Raw genomic sequence first — 19,132 nt, forward strand, 5'->3', positions numbered from 1 at the left:
TTTTCTGTGTGCCCTCTCCCCTTCTCCTGAGGCTTCTCTTCCTCACAGTGAAATCATGGGAGGGATGGGGACCTGCCTGGCTGAAGACTGAATCCCTTCTCCTTTGGTGTGCGCTGGCTCGTTTAGACTTTTGAGTCCCATTGTGCGGGCTCCTGACCTCCTGCCTTCATCCTCCCCAGAGTCTCCAGCTCTGGGGTGAATGGTCCCAAGGCTGTGCCTTACAGGTCACCTGGACCCTGCTGCCCTCCTGTTCTGCAGCAGCCTCCTGCTTGCCTCCCAATTCCCTGGCAGACACAGTAGTGAGATTATCGTAATGATGTCCGACAAGGCAGTATCAGGAATTATGCTGATAAATCTAAACAGACAGCTTACAAAAAAAAACCAAAACAAAACAAAACAACCACAACTGAACCCAGGCCTGTAATTTAATACAGGGCTATTAGCCATCAGAGAACAGAGCTCTTGCATCCTGCATTCTCGAGTCTCCTCCATCCCTGGCTCTGCCTTGAGAAATGGCCTCTTGCCATAACAAAAGACTTCAGCCAGGTTCTTGGCTTGACTTGAGGTGGTGGGGTCTCCTTGGTGAGTGCTGGGGCTGGGTGGGGTGTACAGACCCTGGGAGGAGTGGAAGACCCCAGTGGCTTCATCCCTGCAGTGAGCAGAAGCTCAGTACCCATCACCAGCCCATGCTGGCCTCTTCTTCCCAGGGTAAAATTCAGTAGGCAGAGACTGGGAAGCTAGAGTGAGAGGAGGGGCAGCCTCACTTGCAGGAGGTGTGAATGCTGGGGAGCTGCTCAATAGCACACATGATGCCCATGGGATGAAGGCAAATAACTGTCAGCGTTGTCACTGCTCTGAGGCAGCCCCGAGGCAGGGCCAGGTCCCTGCCAGGTGCAGGGAGGTGCAGGGCAGGGGCAGCATCTCTCTTGGGGAGGGAAGGATCTGCTTTGTTCTGGCTGTGTTAAATGCTTTCTTGATGCAGCAGTTGCTGACTGATTTTTACCTGCTATAGATTTTGCACGCTGTGTTCATCCTGGTTTCCTTCCCTATGAAAGACACTGTAGGTAGCACTAACATTGGTGAGGACTTTATAAGGTAAATATGTCTGTGGGGAGCATAAGTCCAAATGAGGGATCTAAGCTGAGTTGCCTGGAGTGAGACACACACACATAGAGCTCTTTATCCCCCAGCAGTGCCAGCAATTACCTCAAACCCAGGGAAATGCACTTTTTTAAAGCAGGGAGTGCATTTAAAGCAGATATTTATTAGACTGCATGTGTATTAGAAGGCAGGCTCCGGCAAGCTGCTCGGTGAATTAAATCTGATGGCAGAGTAATTGCGCTGCAGGGCTGCTGTCTCTCTGCCCCTGCTGTGGAGACGCCCGGGGGGCTGCAGAGAAACCCCCAGAGAGACTGGAACTTGCTTCGCTGCCCCAGTGCAGGGAGGCTGGCAAGCCACGGGGCAGCGGGGCTGCATGGTTCAGCCTGTGTGGGGCTGGGGCTTGTCTCCTCATTTGGGATGAGTTTCTTCTCAAGTGAGTGGCTACATGTACCAAAGGTGGTCTCAGCTCCATGGAGGCTTGCTAAGGTCAGAGGATCCAACACCCATAGTCTAGGGATCAGTGTCTCCTGCGGCCATCCTCTCGCTGCTCTGCAACAGTCACTGGCACCTTCTGCAGAAACCACCAGCTTAGAGAAATGGGATGGACCGATCTCCTGAGCTGGAAGGTGTCAACAGGGCAGCTGAGCCCAAAAGTCTTTGGAGGGGAAGCAGCAGCAGCTGGGCTCTTGCACTGGTCACTGGGGACCCTGTGACGTGCCAGGGAGGAAAGCTGAGCACTCTCAACTGCCAGGGAGGAAGCTGCTGTGTGAGTAAGCACGTGGGTTAGTGAATTCATGAATTAATGAAGTGATGAATTAGAAAATTAAACAATTAGACTAATCTTTTCAAGGGGCTTGATCCTCTGGTTGCTCTTTCCCTTATGGCCAGGCAGCAAGCTGTGTGGGACAGTGCCTGGAAGAGGATCCTGGGGAGCACACAGCTGGCTGCCAGCAGCAGGCAACTGCAGGCAGGCATGGGGTTCCCTGCACACTGCCTGGCTCTGTGGACCAGACCCAGCTCACGGGCACAGTGGTTACGAGGGAGATGGGCTGTCTTCTGTGTTGTGTGGGAAATGGCAGGGGAACAGTGCAAGCTTACATTCCCACTCTTTTTTCCTTTTTTCCTCCTTTTTTTCCCCTTCTTTTTTTTCCTTTTTTTTTTTTTGGATAATAGATGTAAGTGATTCAGAAACACTTTCCCCTTCCATTATTGAGAAAGCAAATAAGAGTTGCAAGAGTGGGGACTGCAACAAAACAATTATATTGAAGTATTTGAAGTCGTGCTTATATGGCAAATGTGACAAAACTGAGCGCAACCTTAAAATAGCAACAGCAATCTTTTAAAACACAAAAAGCAGATGATTATTGACTGAAGAGATCACAGTACACCAGGCTGGGTGCAGGCTGTTGTGTTTAACTCTCTCCAGAGGTGCCACAGCGGGCATGGGCTGTGCCTGCCCTCCTGCTTTGATGAGCTCAAGCAATTGGCAGTGTCCAACAGCCAGCTTTCCAAGGGCTAGCATCAGGTGACATAAGTCTGTTTTTCCTACCATACCCCCTCGCTTGATTTAAGTCACTGATATTTGGGGTCAGGCTGAGAGCACAAGTGTCTGGTGCTCCCATTGGTATTTCAAGGATGCTCATGGGCTCATGGATTGTTGTGACTTTCACAGTTGTGGACCAGTCAGAGGTGAGAGAATGGCTTTCTATATTAGTTACAACTATTTTTCATGCTTACCTGGCTTCCCTACATGGGCCAAGGTGGCTATACCCTGCTTTCCTGGCTGTGCCCTGCCAGGGACCCCGGGGCGAGTGGGAGCTAGCTGCTTGTGCCACCGTCACCCCAGCCACTGGGGCCACACCTGCTGCATGGCTAAACGTAGTCACCCACTCCCTGGGGCTGTGGCTCTGGCATCCTTCACTGGTGCTAAAAATGACATTTTCCAAATAATGAAAGAATTGTTCATTACCCTGTCTCTGCAAGCAGCCCGGGGGGCTGGGAAGCAGCTGATCACTAAGTGATGTGCCTAATGCGAGTTCAGCATTGGTATTTTGTTCCTCTGTCTCCAGTTAAGGCATGACATGAAGCATAGGAAGATGTGGCTGTGGATGACTCCTGGGGGCCTGGCTGAGGCAGCAGAGCATGGCTGGGTGCCTTCAGTCACCTCATCTCTCAGGAAGGCTGCAGCAGCCCCGCTCCTCCTTAAACCTGCAAATCCTCCTGCCCTGCTCCCCCACAGTATTGATTGCTCCCTGCAGTGAGATTTTGTCCCAGCCTCGTTTGGGATCTGGCTCACCTCGAACCCACGAGTGACTGCCCTCCTGCAGAGCTCATGTCCAGGACACTTGTGGGGCCATATGTGCCTTATGCTACCCTGGAGACAGCTGGAATGAGGGGGAAAGGCTGTTTCCCTGAAGATGGGGAAGAGGACTTGTGCACACGACATCCTGTGCCTCCTCAACTGGGAGAATAGCTGTGGGAGGCTCCAGGCAAATGTGGCCTGAGGACGATATTTATTTTAGACTTTTTGGGCTGTCCCAAGCCCCTTTACAAATGTGCCCTCCCATGCCCTTAGGCAAACTATTAGGAGAGAGGCACATGACACCAGATGCTGCCCTCTCTCCCACCTCCCACAGGAATGATGCTGGCCCAGGGCAATGATCCATGTCCCCCTTGGGCTGTGTTTCACCCACCAGTGCACACAGGGCAAGAGCCCACCCCCAGGTGGCATTGCCCAGTCACCTGCAGCCCTGCACACAGGCAGGGAGGCTGAGTTACTGCCCTGGCATTTAAACAGCTCTGTCCAGCCAGGCAATGCCAGCTCCATGCCAGTGAGAGAAGAGACTGCATGCCCAGGGGCTCATCCTCTACCCTGTGTCTCCTTGCTTGGCCAAGAGCAGGCAGAGTAGCTGCTCCTGCTCCCTCTGTGACACTTCAGTATCATCACCAGCTTCTCAGTGAAGCCTTCGCACCCATTTCCCTCAGCAGAGTGGTGCTCCAAAGGGCTGAGCCTTTCTCACTATCAGCTGCTTTTTCTCTCTCTGACTCTCCCCTTCTGAGTCGGGTTTATTTTGTTTTTGAGCTGATAGATAGATTGGCATTTATCACCAGGCTGACTACTAGAGGACTATTAAAAGTGATTTGCAATGTAAATACTTTCATCATCAACCACATTTTCTTTAGACTAGGGTTGACTTTTATGAATATTAAAACCGTGTAGATGGGTTCAGCAAGTTTGTGGGAGTAAGTCTGTCGGAGGGAGGAGGACTGGCTTCCTGCATTGTGCTGGGAGAGGCAATCTGGATCCACCTGAGGGCAAAGGGAGGGAAGTGGAGCATGAAAGGGTGTGTGAAGTAGAAAGAAAACCTCAGTGCCTTGAAGAAGGACAGAAAGAAAGGAGAGGGAGCAAGCAAGAATATACAGGAGTGCACCTCTCTCTGAGCAGGATAGTAGGACAGACTTGGGCTGGATGTTTTTGCTGAAGACTGGCAGGGACTGTAAGCCTAGGGGAGGACTGGTGGAGGGAGGGGATAGCCTGGTCAAAACTGATGGTGAGCAGGCTTGTCGCTGGCAGCATCCAGTGCCATAGGCATGTGTATGAAAAATTACATGCCCCATCTGCTGCAGGGATGGATGATAACTGCTTCTTTACCTGCAGAGTCCCTGCCATGAGCATTGGGTTACAGGACCAGGGGCAAATCACCTAAGTCCCCCAGCAGCCACAGCCTGGCATTAGCTGGTGTGCCCGCAGCCGATGCTGGCTGCTGCTGAGGCTGCTGCATGTGTGAGTATGGCTACTGGGAATCCATCAGGGAAAATGGGTGGATGTTCCTGAGCTTGTGAGGGAAGCCAGAGTAAAAGATCCATAATTGCCTTTCCTGCTCTTCAAACATATCCATCTCCTGAGCACCAGCTCAGTGGAGTAACCACTGCCTCAGGATGGCTATGGATGGGAACTGTTGCAAGCCAAGGAGGAGCATTAATATGGTCACTTGCCAGTGGCCTCTGCATCTCCCACTTCAGAGAAAGAGGTGAGAGGAGTGACTCTGTCTATTTCTAGGTGTTTGATGTGTTTTGGTGCATTTTTGATATGGGGGAGCATGATGAAGCATTGCCAACTGATAATGGAAAAGTAACAATTGCTGATCAGATATCAGGCACAGCACAACATGTCTTAAAAAAAAAAAAAAAAAAGACAAAGAAGCCATCCAAAAATAGAGGCTGGAAATACAGTGATGAAAAAAAAAATTGAGAGATGTGCAGTTACATGAAAAATGGCCAGCTCCAGGAGTATCCCTGGTCTCTACAAGATGATGGGTGCTGGGTTTTACTCCCCCAGACCAAACTGTGTCAGTCAGGAAGGATGGCAGGAGTCTCAGACTGTCACAGGTTTTAATCCCAAAAGAGAGTAAGGGAGGCCCTTAATTTGCTTGGGCCGTTGAGCATGAAGTCAGGTTAGCCTTTGGCTTCTTACATGGAGAAATCCACCTCACAGCCTGTCACAATGTATTTGGAGCTGGGGTCAGATTCTGAAGGGGATTTACTGTTTTTAGTGACCAGTGCCAACACGGCCTAGGAAGGAAGATGATGTGACTTCGGTGACAACAAGAGGGGCTGGTGAAACTTGCTGGCAGCCCATAGGCAGGGAATGTGTGAATATGTCAAACCAAGAGAAGCAAGTGCTGTCTTTAATTGGAATATGTACGGGAAGTTTGGGCTTTCAGAAACTCTACTTTTACCTAATGAGTGCATAAAGTTGGGCTAAGAGTTAGAAGTTGAAAAGTTTTGTATCCAATTTGGTTATACATTTTTATCTCTGTGACTGATCAGCTTTGGAAGAAGATTTCTCACTGTTTTTTACAGTCTTTTGTCTATCTATGGGGAGTTGTAGTTTGAAACAGGAGTCCAATCAAATAACACAACTCCAGTGCAATCAAATTGTCTTAGAAGCAGATATTTCCTCAGTCTGATGGGTTCACCCAGAAAAAGGTTTATTCACATTAATTTTTTTTAGGGGAAAAGAAGGAGGAGGAGAGGGTGGTATTTATTTGAGGTCAGGGCTTTGGGGCAAGGCAAGAGACTCAAATTAACTGGCTGGAGTCTTTGACAGGTTTTGGTCAGTGACTGCAAAAAATGTGTGGGCAGATGTTAAGCTGAAAAAAGTCAGCAAAGCCTCATTGCACTCAGTACAATTGCATGGTTCCACACCAGCTGCCACGGGGAAAGCTTTGTCTTCTTGCTCTTCCAAGAAGGCAGGAAAGAAAATGAATACCAGCTAACTGAATTCACTAAAGAAATGCCAGAACGTGACCTCGGGTGACCAAAGTGAAGGTGGTGTATCTGCCTCACTGCTCTGGCAGGGGCCTCTTGGTGTGCAAAGGCAGCAGCAGATACAAGGGCCAAAAGGCTTTTTAATATTTTCAAGGATGCCGAGAAGCACCTGGAGTTGGAGATATGTCATCAGAGACAATTTACCTGAATTATCTTAACAGTGTTCTCTCTGCTGGAATTCAGAAATGTGTCTTCATCTTGAGGGAGAAGATACCAGTTTGCAGGATGTAGGGAAGAGAGAGATCCAATCTGTGAACTGGGAACAGCTGGCTAACACTTTAAATGAGAAACTGACATCAAACACTGCACATTAGTTAAGTGCTACCTCCCAGAGCAAGAGAGGGAAGAGAAGAGGGTGAGGAGTTGAAGGAGTGAATGGTAGGAAGTCATCTGAGACTGTCATCGCTTCAAAGGAGGGATAAAGTGGGGCGTTTATTTGTTTATGTGTATTTACGCATGTATGTGTGAGAGCGGAGCAGACGGGGAAGTGATACCCGTGTGTATCTGTGAGACAGTACTAGTGAGAGGCAGAGGGTGGGTGAGAGAGTTGCTCTAGGTATAAGCAGAGGGAAGGGGAAAGGTGTACAGGGAAGGGAAGACAGATTTTTTTCTTTTTCCCTTGTTTCTTCTTTGACACTTTCTCATTACTGCGAGGAAAGTAGAAAGCCGAACCTGTGGGACAGTTTGTGGAACCGCATGATGAGGTTTTTGTTCTGAGTGAACACCCCAATCCCGAGCATTAGTGACAGCCCGGCACCGAGCCTCTCGAGTTCGCAGACGTGTGTGCCGGGGCTGTATTTTGGTTACCGGGCAGCTCCTCAGGACTCCCTTTTCCCGGGCTGTGCCGGGCGCCTCTCCGTTCCTCCTGGCCCCTCGCTCTCTCCCGCCGTTGGACGCCGGTTCTCCCGGCGCTGCCGGCTGCAGCGGAGCGGGGCTCACCCCCGCCGGTGTGTGCCGGGGAGCAGCGGGGGCCAGAGCCCGGCGCCGGGAGCGGGCGGTCCGAGGAGCGCTGTCCGCGTGCTGCAGGAGCGCTCCCGCACAACATCTGGCCGGCGGACGGAGGCCCATCTGGGACGGGGGGGAACGACGCCGTGGGACTGGCCGCGGATCTCGACGTCGCGGTTGCCCCCCCGCCCCTCCCGCCCCGGTGGGTCCGCGAGTGGCGCGAAGGGGCCGCACATCTGGGGGCGCCACATTTGGGCGGGACACATCTGGGAGAAGGGGAGGGCGGGGCGGGGGAGGGAGACGGGGACGAGCCGGCAGCGCCGGGCCCTCCCTCTCCCCGCCCCTCCGCCGCGCGCGGCGCCGCCGGGACCGGGAGCCGGGAGCCGGGGAGCCGGGAGCAGGAGCAGGGAGCCGGGAGCTGGCCGGGCCATGCCAGCCGGAGCCCCCGGCGGCGCGGCAGCGGTGCTCGGCGCGGCACATGGCCGCTGAGAAACCGCTCGGCGGCGGGCGGCGGCGCGCCCTGGGCTGGGCTGCCCGGTGAGTCGCTGCTCGGGGGCTCCGTGTGCGCGGGGCGGGCGCAGGGCATCCCCCGGATAGTCCCTGCCGGGGGTGTCAGCATGGCTTTAGGGTGCATGGGGAGGGAGGTGCGCATCCCGGGGGGATACGGCACCTGGTCATCCTAGGAATGGGGACAGGTGTCTCTCTGCCAACTTTCCCACCCCTCCGCGTCCCTCCGGGAACCCCGGGCTGCTCCGTGGGTCGGGACCCCCACATTGGTTCGCTGCCCCGGGATGTGTAGAGCCGTGCGGTCCTGACAGGGCACCGGGGCGATGTCTGGCACCCCCTTCCCTGCTCCCATCCAAACCAACACCGCTCCCGGGATGCGTCGTCGTTGGAACCTCAGGTCTCTCTTGTCACCGAGAAAACGGCCCTGTCGGCACCCTGAGTCGAGTATATGAGCAGCCTGCAGCGCCCGGGGCAGTCACCCCCCCAGCAGGAAACCCAGGAGGGGGGTTATTTGCCCCCCTGGTACCTTCTCTGGGAAGGAGATATTCTGGGTGAGAAACTACCTGAACGCTTTCTTTGCTTCCTTCACTATTCCAACAAGAGCAGTAGGGACACAATCCCGTATCTTTTGGATACTTTGTCCCCATGCTGGACAAACCTCTCTGACCGTGGTGGCCACCTCCCAGGACATGACTAGGCAGAAGTTTTCCCTCTCTCCACAGAGCCCTTTGCCAGGTTGGGCATTGCAAATGGGGCAGATCTTGCCCCTTCTCTCACCCAGTGTGGATCCTATCTTCCCTTTAGCCCTTTCTGGCCCTGCTGCACCCTCCCTGCTGGTAATGACAGAGTGGTACTCTGTTCTCCATTGGTCCATCATGGACATAGGTCAGGCAGCCACACCCTTCTTTCTTCCCAAAATAATGACATTGACTTCAAATCAAAAAACAGTTCTTGCCATAGATACTTCTGTGGCAAGGAGGAGCAGAGTTCCCTTGTGCCCTGTGGCAGCTGGGACCAGCTGGGCATTTGGAGGCTCCATGTTTTGTCACAAGTGCCTCGAGTGACCTCCAAGAGCAGCCTGGCTTCTCCTGCCACAACTTGCAGAATGAGCGGAGGGGTTGGAAGGGTTAGTACCAATGCAGTTGGGTGACTTGTTGATGCTGACAGTACCTATCAAAATACTCAAATACCAAGATCTTAGAGCCAGGCTTTTGGTAAAACATCACCAGTGACAATGCTCACGTTGAAATCACAGGTGACAGCAAGATGCTTTTTGCTGTCACTACTGCTGGGCATCACCTCCTGTTTCCTAACACCCTGACTTCTGTGATCTGAGCACCTGCTGCTGCTCCAGCCTGGACTAGGCCCCCATGAGGCATCCCACCAAAGAACAGGGCATCCAGTGGAGATCCTAAGAATCAGCGACCTATTCCTGGTTCGCCCTTCAGCTGGATTTGTAGCCAGTGGTCAGAGCCCTGGATGGGGAAGGTGGGGATGGGAGCAGGTGTGTGCAGTAGCCCCCAATTCCTGTGGGACCCAAGCCAATGTGCCCTTGCTCAGAGCCAGCAGCAAGTTTCCAGATCTGCTGGACAGAGTAGCGGCAGCCCCAGGAGTAACCTGGTGAGTGGGCACAGAGGAAAGCTGGCTGGAGAAGGAGGGGGAGGGCTACTAGTAAAAGTGGTTTGTTTATTCACACGAGGGGCATACCTGTCTCAGTGGGTCAGTCTGTTTTCTTTCATAGAAGAGAAATGAACTGAAATGATTAATTAATCCTGTGATCCAATTACTCTGAGTTTGCAGAAGGAGCATGGTTTTTCTCTTTTAACTGTCCCCACGAGCATCTTATTGATGTCAGGTTTTGTCATGGCTGGGGTTTTGTTTCTTTGCTTTTTTAAATGAAAATGACAAACATCTCCCTAGGGAAAAAAAAAAAAGGAAAAAAAAGAAAGAAAAAAGACAAAAACAGGGAAGAAAAATAGTGAGACCAGGAGGAGTGGCTGATGCAGAACAGTCCCTAGCACACCTTTGTGTGGAGCCCTTGTCTGCCTGCCCTGCTGAGACCTGGCCAGCAGCATCCACAGAGTTGAAGAGGTTTGGTGAGTGCACGGCTGAGGTGGCAGACACAGCTCTGCAAAGGCAGCGGGGAGAGCAATAGTGAGAGGAGAGGGAAATGGAGGCTGTATTCAAGGGGTTGCTGCTTTCTGCACAAACACAGCTCCTCTTTCCGCATCATGGATACACAACAAGAGTTTCATGTATGCAAGCTGACCCCTTCTCCTTGGCACGCTAAATCAGGGCTTTGACAGGCATCTTCTGAAGAGGCGGGCATTGTCCTTGAGCCAATTGCCACTCAGTCTGACACAGGTCTACGCCCTTGTTGCTCTCCAGTAAGCCAAGGGAGGAGGTTTGCTCTACATTTCAGCATCCATTCTGGGCTGCTCTAAAAGTGCATATTTAAAGGATGTGTTTCGGGGAGACACAACAGTGTAGGGTCTGGCGCAGCAAAGAAGTGGAAGTATTGGACCTGATCATTCCCATCTACTTTCTCTCCACTCTTCAACCCTATCCCAGCATCCCCTGCTGCCTGCTCCTTAGCCTGCCCAAGCACCAGCACCCACCACAAATGTGCCAGGTGTCAGTGGTGAGGTGGGGCTCCACACTCAGGCAATGTTGAAGCCTCTTCAAGATGGTGACTGGAGCCATGCCAAATCCATCCTTCATCTGAAGGATTCAGGTGACCAGTAAGAAAACAGACACCAGTCTCTAGGAAGACTCGTGTTTTACCGCCCTGGGCCCCAGCAGGCCAGGCAGTGAGGGTCTTAATGGATAGCTATTATCTAGCTCATAGCCAAGTGGAAGAGTGTGCCAGCCTTAACTGTCCCTGGGGGCACTACCCACCACAACACCCCTTTAGCCCTCTAGGCACAGCAAAGTCTTGCTGAATCCAGACCTTTGAATGTACTGAGGTGAACCCTTGGCCTATATTTGGACAAATTCAGTTGCTGAAGCTTCAAGGAGGAGTTAGGCACTTCCTGGAGAAAGGAATCTGTGGCGAGTGTTCCCTGGGCAGGCTGCCCCACTTTAGAATCTTGCTGGTGCAGGAGCACAGGGCAAGGTGTCCCATCTACAGATCTCCCCCTTGATGCTTAGAAGCAGGGTTTTAGGAGCAGACACCCGACCAGTCTCTGTTCCCCTTGCTAGAGACACCTGGAAGCCCTCTCTCTGTCTGTGTGTGTTGGCAGCCATCCCACCTTGCCTGCGGATCAATGCACTGGTCCTCTTGGGACTTGACTCTGTGCTAGGACAATCATTTGACCTGCGTTCAGACCCCGAGTCCCCTGGCACAGTGAGCATGAGCAAATGAGGCTCTGCTGGAGATGCTCCCCAGCCTGACCCCTTGCGTGCTGGGCACAGCTGCTCACACCTTTGCTCCGGGGCTGCTCCCGGGACCCTCCAGAGATGCCTTTAGCCCTGAGGCTGCACTGCACAGAGGAGGAACTCCAACAAAGGCTCACTTTGTACCTTGCATGATGTAAGTTTGCAGAGAAAATTGACATCACCAGCCTGTCCAAGCCTGCAAATGCAATGGCTGTAGGCACAGAGCCTTGTCCCCCTGGCAATCCCCAAAATTATTGCTGGAGATCCTGCAAATCAGAGCTGTGGGAGCGACACTGGCCCTTCTACCTTACTGTGATCCTGTTCCCATCACTCCTTTATGTCCTGTGCAGTGTTAGCTCCAGTCCCACTTGGTGCATGAGGCAGCAGCAAAGATCCCCGAGTGTCTGTTCCCTTCCCACCCCCCTGCACCAGTGTTAGGCAGGCTGAGATGTGCAGCTGCAGAGGAACCTCTCCCACCCCAGGCGCTGTTTCCATGACTCAGAGAGAGCTGGAGAGGGACAAGGGGAACCACAGCTCTGTTTACTTTTATTCAAGAGCCTCAAAGAGGAGTTTCATCCCAGGTCAGCTGATGAAAGAAGGGCAGCAGCTGGGAAATTTGTCCTTTAAAGGCAGGACTCAGTGTAAACCATGGAGCTCCTCATGCACAGCAGGCTTGGCCAAAGCTATCGCCACGTTACTGAGCTGTCAAGGCTGGCTGTGCACCTCTAGCCAAGAAAGCCAGGCAGAGAAGCAGCCCCTCTGGTACCACATCTGCTATTAAATCTAATGTATTTTATACCACCTTGCGCCTTGGCGGAGGAGGTAGCTGGAGACTGGCACAGGTACCTCAGCTGGAAGTGTCTAGAGGCAAAATGTCATCAGCAGATTTAAGGTTCATGGCAAAGCTGGTTTGTGTTGGCCATTTAATGGGTTAATGTCTTTAGGCTCCTTAAGCAGAATTAAATTGACTTGTCTATGGGAAACTCAGAGCTTCAGTTGTGCAACGCTGAGGTCTGAAAACATCACTCTGCAAACATGATGTCCCGGGCCCTCACATCCGCTCCAGGTCACAGGGCAGCTCTCTGGAGGCATGCATGGCGCCAGGCTTCGCTGCCCCCTCGCTGGCAGACCCTCCCGATGTTGATGTTTGCTCCCAAGTCCCAGGCAGTGCGTCAGGCTCGCTCTGCTGAGGAGGGATAAAGATCCTTGAAGGATCTTCGCATGACTGAGATGGAAAGGAGCGTCTCTAGTGCCTCTAGGGTAGTTTAGATCCTTGTTCTGCCGGCAGTTACATCATGTGCAGTCCCAATTAAAGCCAAAAAAGTGCATGCATGTGTGCAGAGAGGAGGGGAGAGCAATGAAACTCTTCTGGCACCGGCCTTTGTCTGACAACAGGCATGAGTTGCCTGGCCTTGGGCCTATCTTTCTGCAGCACTTAGAAGCAGCGTTTAGCACGGTGGTCTCTACACTGCTAGCAGAGCACAGATTATCCACCAAGTGATGCTCAACTTATGAAGCCCTCTGCTACCATGTGCAGTCAGAGGCAATGAGATGGCTAAAACCCCAGCCCAGTGCTGAGAAGTGCTGCCTGCAGCGTTAGTGTGGGGCCATGACAGGGCGGAGACCACCATCCTACCATGAGAGAGGTGACTCCTAGGCACAGCCAGACTGTCTGAGCCAGAGCTGCAGCCCACAAAGGTTTCCAGCCCAGCACAGCTCTGCTGAGCCAGGAGGTGGTAGGAGCCTCAGGGGAAGGCATCAGTGAGAGGTTTGCAGGCAATATCTCTGTGTAAGGTCTCTCCTTCTCAGGTTTTCTTAGGGCTTTTCTGCAGGGGAGATAGGTAATCCTTCCCTGGCAGTCTGAAACTATTCCCACTTCCTTTGTCTCCATCTCTCCCCTCCTCTGTTGTCACTATGGATGGGGATTTCCTACCTGCCCTCCTCCCCTGGCCCCCACACTTCCCGTTCTGCCTCTCCATGCTCCAGTCTTTCCTGACCACCTTCTGCTGTAGCTCCTCTCCCTCAGTCTGTACCTTCACTCAGGCATCACCTCCAACTCCAAACCATCTAGCAGGTCTTGTGGCCAAGTGAGGTCTCATATATTCATTCCTTTTTCATTAGCACCTCAAAGATTCCCACATGCTATCTGTCCCCAGGACTAGAGCTCTCCTCTCTCACATACACATCCATCCAGTAGGGTCCTTGCCCTTGCCCAATTTTCTGTGCTTGGCTTAGGGCATCAGATCTCTTTTCTCTCACCCATTGCTCAGCTGGTTCATTCATCCTCTCAAAGCCCCACAGAGCCTCACCCTGCTCCATGGAGTAGGGAGCTCTCATTTCCATTGTCAGGTGTTTAAAATTCCAGATGAGGTGCCCTATGGTACCTCAGCTCTGGGAAGAGTTACAAAGAAACATGTTCTCCCTGCCCTACTGACACGGATGCTCTGCCAGAGCAACACTGCATCCCTGACTGTTTGAGCTGCATCCCCACCCTATGGCTTATGGGGACCCTGTGAGGACAAAGAGGGCGAGTGCAGGGTGCTCCAGGCCTCTGCATGGGGGCCAGCCCCTGCCTTATTCAGCACCAGCACTGGCTCCTGGGATGGGGCCGAAGGGGCTGATTCCCCATGTGGGTGGTGGGGACTTGGTGTGGGCAATCACGGCTGCGTGGGGCAGTGGCAGGGTGAGGGGGCTTCCCCAAAGAGGGGCTGAGTCCTTCCCCCTTGGTTTCCCCAGGCAAGGCCTGTCCCTGGGGCAGTGGGAGCCGCTTTTCTAAGCAAACAGACTTGGGATCTTGCAACTCCTGGACCTCTAATCCCCAGTCTCTCCTCCACCACCGTCTCTCCTACAGGCCACTAACCTCTCCCAGCCACTAACCTCTCCCTGGGGAGAGCCCAGCTAATCCAAGTAGTCAGTTGTTGCTGTAATCCTCCCTCTCTCCCTCCTTCCCCTCTGCTGACTGATCCCAAAGCCCTTCCCGGCAGCGGGACCTGTAGCTGCAACAGGGTTATTTCTGTTGCACTGCCTTGAAACAGCTGGGTTCTGTTAAAGATTCAGCCCAGGCATATAAAAGAACGTGAGCATCTCTCTGAGGCAGAGAGCATTAATGCAGTGGATGGGAGGGGGGAAGTGTGGCTCCAGCCCAGGCTCTGCTGGAAGCCCAGCACCTTCCTGGCTCAGCAGCGTGGGCTGAGGTCTGTCACCGGCTGGGAGCTGCAGCCCTGGGGCAGTCAAGAGGGCACTCGGGGAGAGGGCACTGTGTCTCCCTCTGCCCCACTGTGGGATGCTGCCATGGTGAGCCTTCTCCCTCCCTGATGTTACCCATCGGAGCCAGCACAGGCGTGGGACCTGCTGGGAGAGCTGCTGGTGCCAGGCTGGGCACTGCCGGGTAAGGCTGGACTTTGGCTTGCATGGCATTTGCCGTGCACACTTACTGATAGCATTCCACTGATAGGTTATTTATTTGGCCTAATAATTGGGTGGCAGACGGTTAATTAATTGTCAGAGTGACCAGTGTGCTGGTGTGCTATTTATAGGAGTGACTTTCAATCACTTTTTTAAAAACACTTTTTCACTGGCTCGCTTCTTGTCTGGTAATGCTAGTGTGGCCTCTTACAAGCTGTGTATGACACAGGGCATATTAAGGATACAGACAAGACCGGGAGGCCAGTTTGGGCAGGGGTTGCAGCTCTGTCAGCTGTAGGATGCTGGTGATCCTGATGGGCTGGGCACTACCTACATGAGCAGCTCATAAGCCTCTGACCTGCAAGTGCTTCTCACAGCCAAGTGCATGCCACCTTGGATGCAGTGCCTGTTTTACTCTGAAACGCAGCAATAGCCACATAGTTACAAGCAGCAGTGAAGGCAGGGGAGCTCCTGACTTGCTTGGGGCAGGTGGTGAGATACAAAATCTCAACACTCCCTTCTGGCCCCAGACACAGTGAGTTTTCAAAATCTGATGGACAAACACGTGTCAAGAACGGGGGGTTCTCTGGCCCCCTCACCTCCCTCCAAAAGCTGGCCACTCCTGTGGCACTCTGCTCACTGCTTTTCCAGTGGCTCCAGGAAAAGCTATCAGAGACTCTCAACATGTAGGGATGGAGGAATTTGCTTTGCCTCATGAGAACCAGTTGAATAGCAGAGGAAGAAAGAGGAATAAATTATTCAGTGGAAAAATAAAATTCCTAGAACCACCCCATATGCTACTGACAAGAAACTCTTCCTGTGCCATGATGGCTCAGATCTCCCTTGGAGCAGGATAAGGACTTCAGGGGTCCATCAAACCTTGATGTGCCAGAGGAGTGAAAGCACAGCCACCAGCTGGAGCCAGGAGGGCAGGGGGAGCCCTGCCATTTTAACACAACATTTGGACCCTCATCTCTCATCTCCTTTCTGTTTTTCCAGTTGTTTATTGTTTTCCTCATTCCCGATACAGAGGCACGGAAGTAGCCTGACAACAACCCTCCCCCTGCCAGGCACAGGACCTCCGCTTGGTCCTCTCCTGTGTATTGTATTTCTACAATACACAGTTAACAGGAACTCTGTTTTCACACTCTGAGGGGTGTGAATCTGTCAACCAGAACAATCCTTCACTAGCTCTAAACTGGTGCCATGATTCAGGAGCTAATTAACAGCTATTAGATAATGCAATTAGCACCACAAACTGTCACCCTTCCCTGAGTATCTCTTCCCTTTATGGGCATGAGCCATAAATGTTCAGCATCTTCTATTCCCTCCTTTTTCTCTCTCCTCTCCTCCGTGTGGTGATGGCTGAACTAACTGCCCAGACCCACATCACATCAGCAGCTTGACATGACAGGACTAATCCCGTAAAGATTTTCACCCTCTCGGCACTTTTAGGAAGGCAAAGACAAGCAGGGGGCTGCCTTGGGGCTGGCCAGGCTCTTTCCAACTGTGACACCAAAGGTGATGTGCACTGGCCCAGCCTTCTGCATCCAGCCAGAGCAGGGGGTGATGTGTGCCTTCTCCTGGGATGTGCCTGCAGTGGAGGGGGTCAACTTCCCTTCCTCCTGGAGACAGGCAGCACCAAGAGCCCCACAGGATCCAGCCAACCAGGATCTGGCAGCCACAGTCACCCCATCCTGTCCCTGGGCTTGAGGTCTCTTCAGTTTTGCTGTTGCTCCAAACCAATGCAGATCAAAGGCCCTTCTCCTCTGGGAACAGCTCACACTCATAAGCGGCTCTTAAAGTAAGGGTTCCTCTAATTCCTCTCCTTCCTCTAAACATCTTCCTCCCCAGGCTGGTGTATGAGTGTGGGGCTTGTTTTATGGTGGGGATGCTTGCAGAGCACACTGGGTGTGTGCACAGCCCTGATCATTCCCAGAGATCTTGCTTCAAGCTGCATGTGGATCAGATGTGACTCTACCCCCCCCACACACACACACACTCACTTCCCACAGCGCTGAGGCTGAGACTGGGATGGAGGCAGTGTCAAAACAGGAAGGGGCATGGCTGGTGGTGACATGAGGGACACAGGCTGTGGAGGGGCAGAGCGAGGCTGTGCAGCACAGGGAGGAGAAGCAGAGAACACTGGGACGGTAGGGCTGCTTGGTCCAGGAGCTCATCCCATAATTTGAGGTGCCACCATCACATGGGTGTGTGTAAATACCAGCCTGTCCAATTGTCTTTGCTGCGCTGGTGGGGACGGTGACCAGCTCCTTCCACACAGGGAGCAGTGGAGACAGGAGGGAGTTAAACCCTCCATCCCACACAAGTTGAGTGCTCAGCAGGTTCTCAGTCACTAACTGCACCTAATGGAGCACCAGCTTCTAGCTAATTCAGACTTTTTGGGTACTGGGGGATTATCAGCAGTCCATGACAGGGCTTTTGCCTTTTCTACCTGGCAACAGGCTGTAAGGCAGTTTTCAGGAGCTGAGAGTCTGGGAAGGCTTGCTGGAGTTGCATATAAGGTGTACAGCAAGGAAATAGCTGGAGTTTTCTGCTGTGCCATTGGATGTCACCCTGTGACTGAGGAGGGGTGGGCAGCACTGGCTTTGCTCTCTTGTTCTGGAGCTGTCTCCTCACCCAGCAGTGGTGGCACCCACGATTTCAGGCAGCAATGAGGACCCTGCTGTGCCAAACACTGCCCAAAATAGTTGGACCCCATCCAAATTACAACCTTCTCTGCTTGGATCTGTGACTACCTGTGCCTTATGTCTTCATCCATAACATGCAAGATGATGTGTGGGAAGGGAAAGGTGTTTCACTATCTTGATGACGCAATTGCTGAGCACTGCAGCAGCCACAGAAACCCTTAGCCCAAAAGATGCTCTTGGTGAAGAGTTGGAGACTCCTAATGGCTTTGGTGGAGAGGAGAAAACCAAGCATAAATCATTACCAAAAGTTTGAGAAATTTTGCTGTAGCTGGCTGGTGCAAGCAAGTGTGGCAGAGCACCCCCTGAGCACTGCAGACATAGGATAACATGCGCAGGCTGAAAAGCCAATTGGTGTCACAGATAGGGGCCTCAGCCCCAGGAGCCCTCCTGAAGTGATCTCTGAGCTTTGCAAAGGCTAAGTCTCCTCCCTGTCTGCGGTGTCATCATGAAGGTGGGAGGCAAAAGAGGATGGAGACAAGGAGGGTGATGGGGGGGGTATGAGGGGAGGGAGAGAAGAAATGTGCTCCTGGAGGCGCAGGCAGCGAGAGCTGGGCACTGAGGTACATATGGGAGACATTTAGTGGGGAGACCCCACGCCTGGAGAGGTTCCTTGGTGTCTGGGGGCTTCACAGAATTGGGAACAATGATGTGGCTGGCATGAGGGTGGAGATGGAGTCACACTGGTGAGTTTGTCACAGCACCACAGCTCTCTTGTGTGCTCCCTCCATCCTCAGATACATCATGCAGATGCAGACAGATCTGTGATTGCCTTGAGGGCTGTGTCCCTACCCAGGCCCTACCCACCCAACATGGATACAAAGTCCCACCCAACTTTGACTTTGCCATGTCAAAGGCAAATGGTAGGATCTATCCCCAGTGCCTATGTAAGCGTGATGCATGGCTTGGTCAACTGCTCTGAGCCCTAACAAACTTGTAACATCCTTGGCCTACCCCTAGCTCTGGACTGAGCTGCCTGCCCTGCTCAGGAAGGCAAAGGCAGTGCAGAGCTGTCCCAGTGAGTTCAGAGAGGGAGTAGCAGACAGAAGAGTGACATAGCTGGATGAAGAGAGCAGAAAACGGGGGAAAAAAAGGATGCCCAGTGAGCTGGGGCATGGCAAAGAATAGCCAGGGCATCTGAGGCGAGGTGAGTGGTGTACACATCTTCAACTTGTATGTGTTGCTGTATGTCTGTGCTGAATGCATCCTCACACCTTTAAGCATTTTCACTCCCCCTCCTTCCCTCACACAGGTGATTGCTTTATTTTTGCTATTCGGTGAAGGTTCATTTTCAAAATGCCCATGTAAGCCCTCCACCCTGAGGCTGCAGTTGCCTCTGCCTCATCACACCATTTTGCAGCATGACCTCTGGGTGGCATCCAAACGCACGTGTGTGGGTCTGCATCAGCCTTTCCTGCTTGTCTCGTGACCTGTATAAACAGTTTTGTAGAGTGGATTGAGATGGACTTTTCTTACTTTGGGCAACTGAGAACACAAGCACCTGTCAAGGCCGATAATTAATTAGATGCACTTAGAAGAGGAGGCTGGTTCATGAACAAAAGTGAGAAAAGTGAAACCCTCATTTTAGCAGAGACAATGGAAAGGTTTCTTTTCAAGATTTTCAGATTCTTCTTGGAAGAGCTGGGGTAGATGTCTGTATGATTGCTAGGTTGTCTGATCGGTTTGATTAGCTGTTACAAGAATGACAGTTAAATCTCCCCATCTCACCAAAGTGAAGAAATTAAAACTCATTTCAA

Source organism: Manacus vitellinus, unplaced genomic scaffold (genome assembly GCF_001715985.3).
Source record: "Manacus vitellinus isolate BGI_N305 unplaced genomic scaffold, ASM171598v3 scaffold_6_pilon, whole genome shotgun sequence".
Taxonomy (NCBI): domain Eukaryota; kingdom Metazoa; phylum Chordata; class Aves; order Passeriformes; family Pipridae; genus Manacus; species Manacus vitellinus.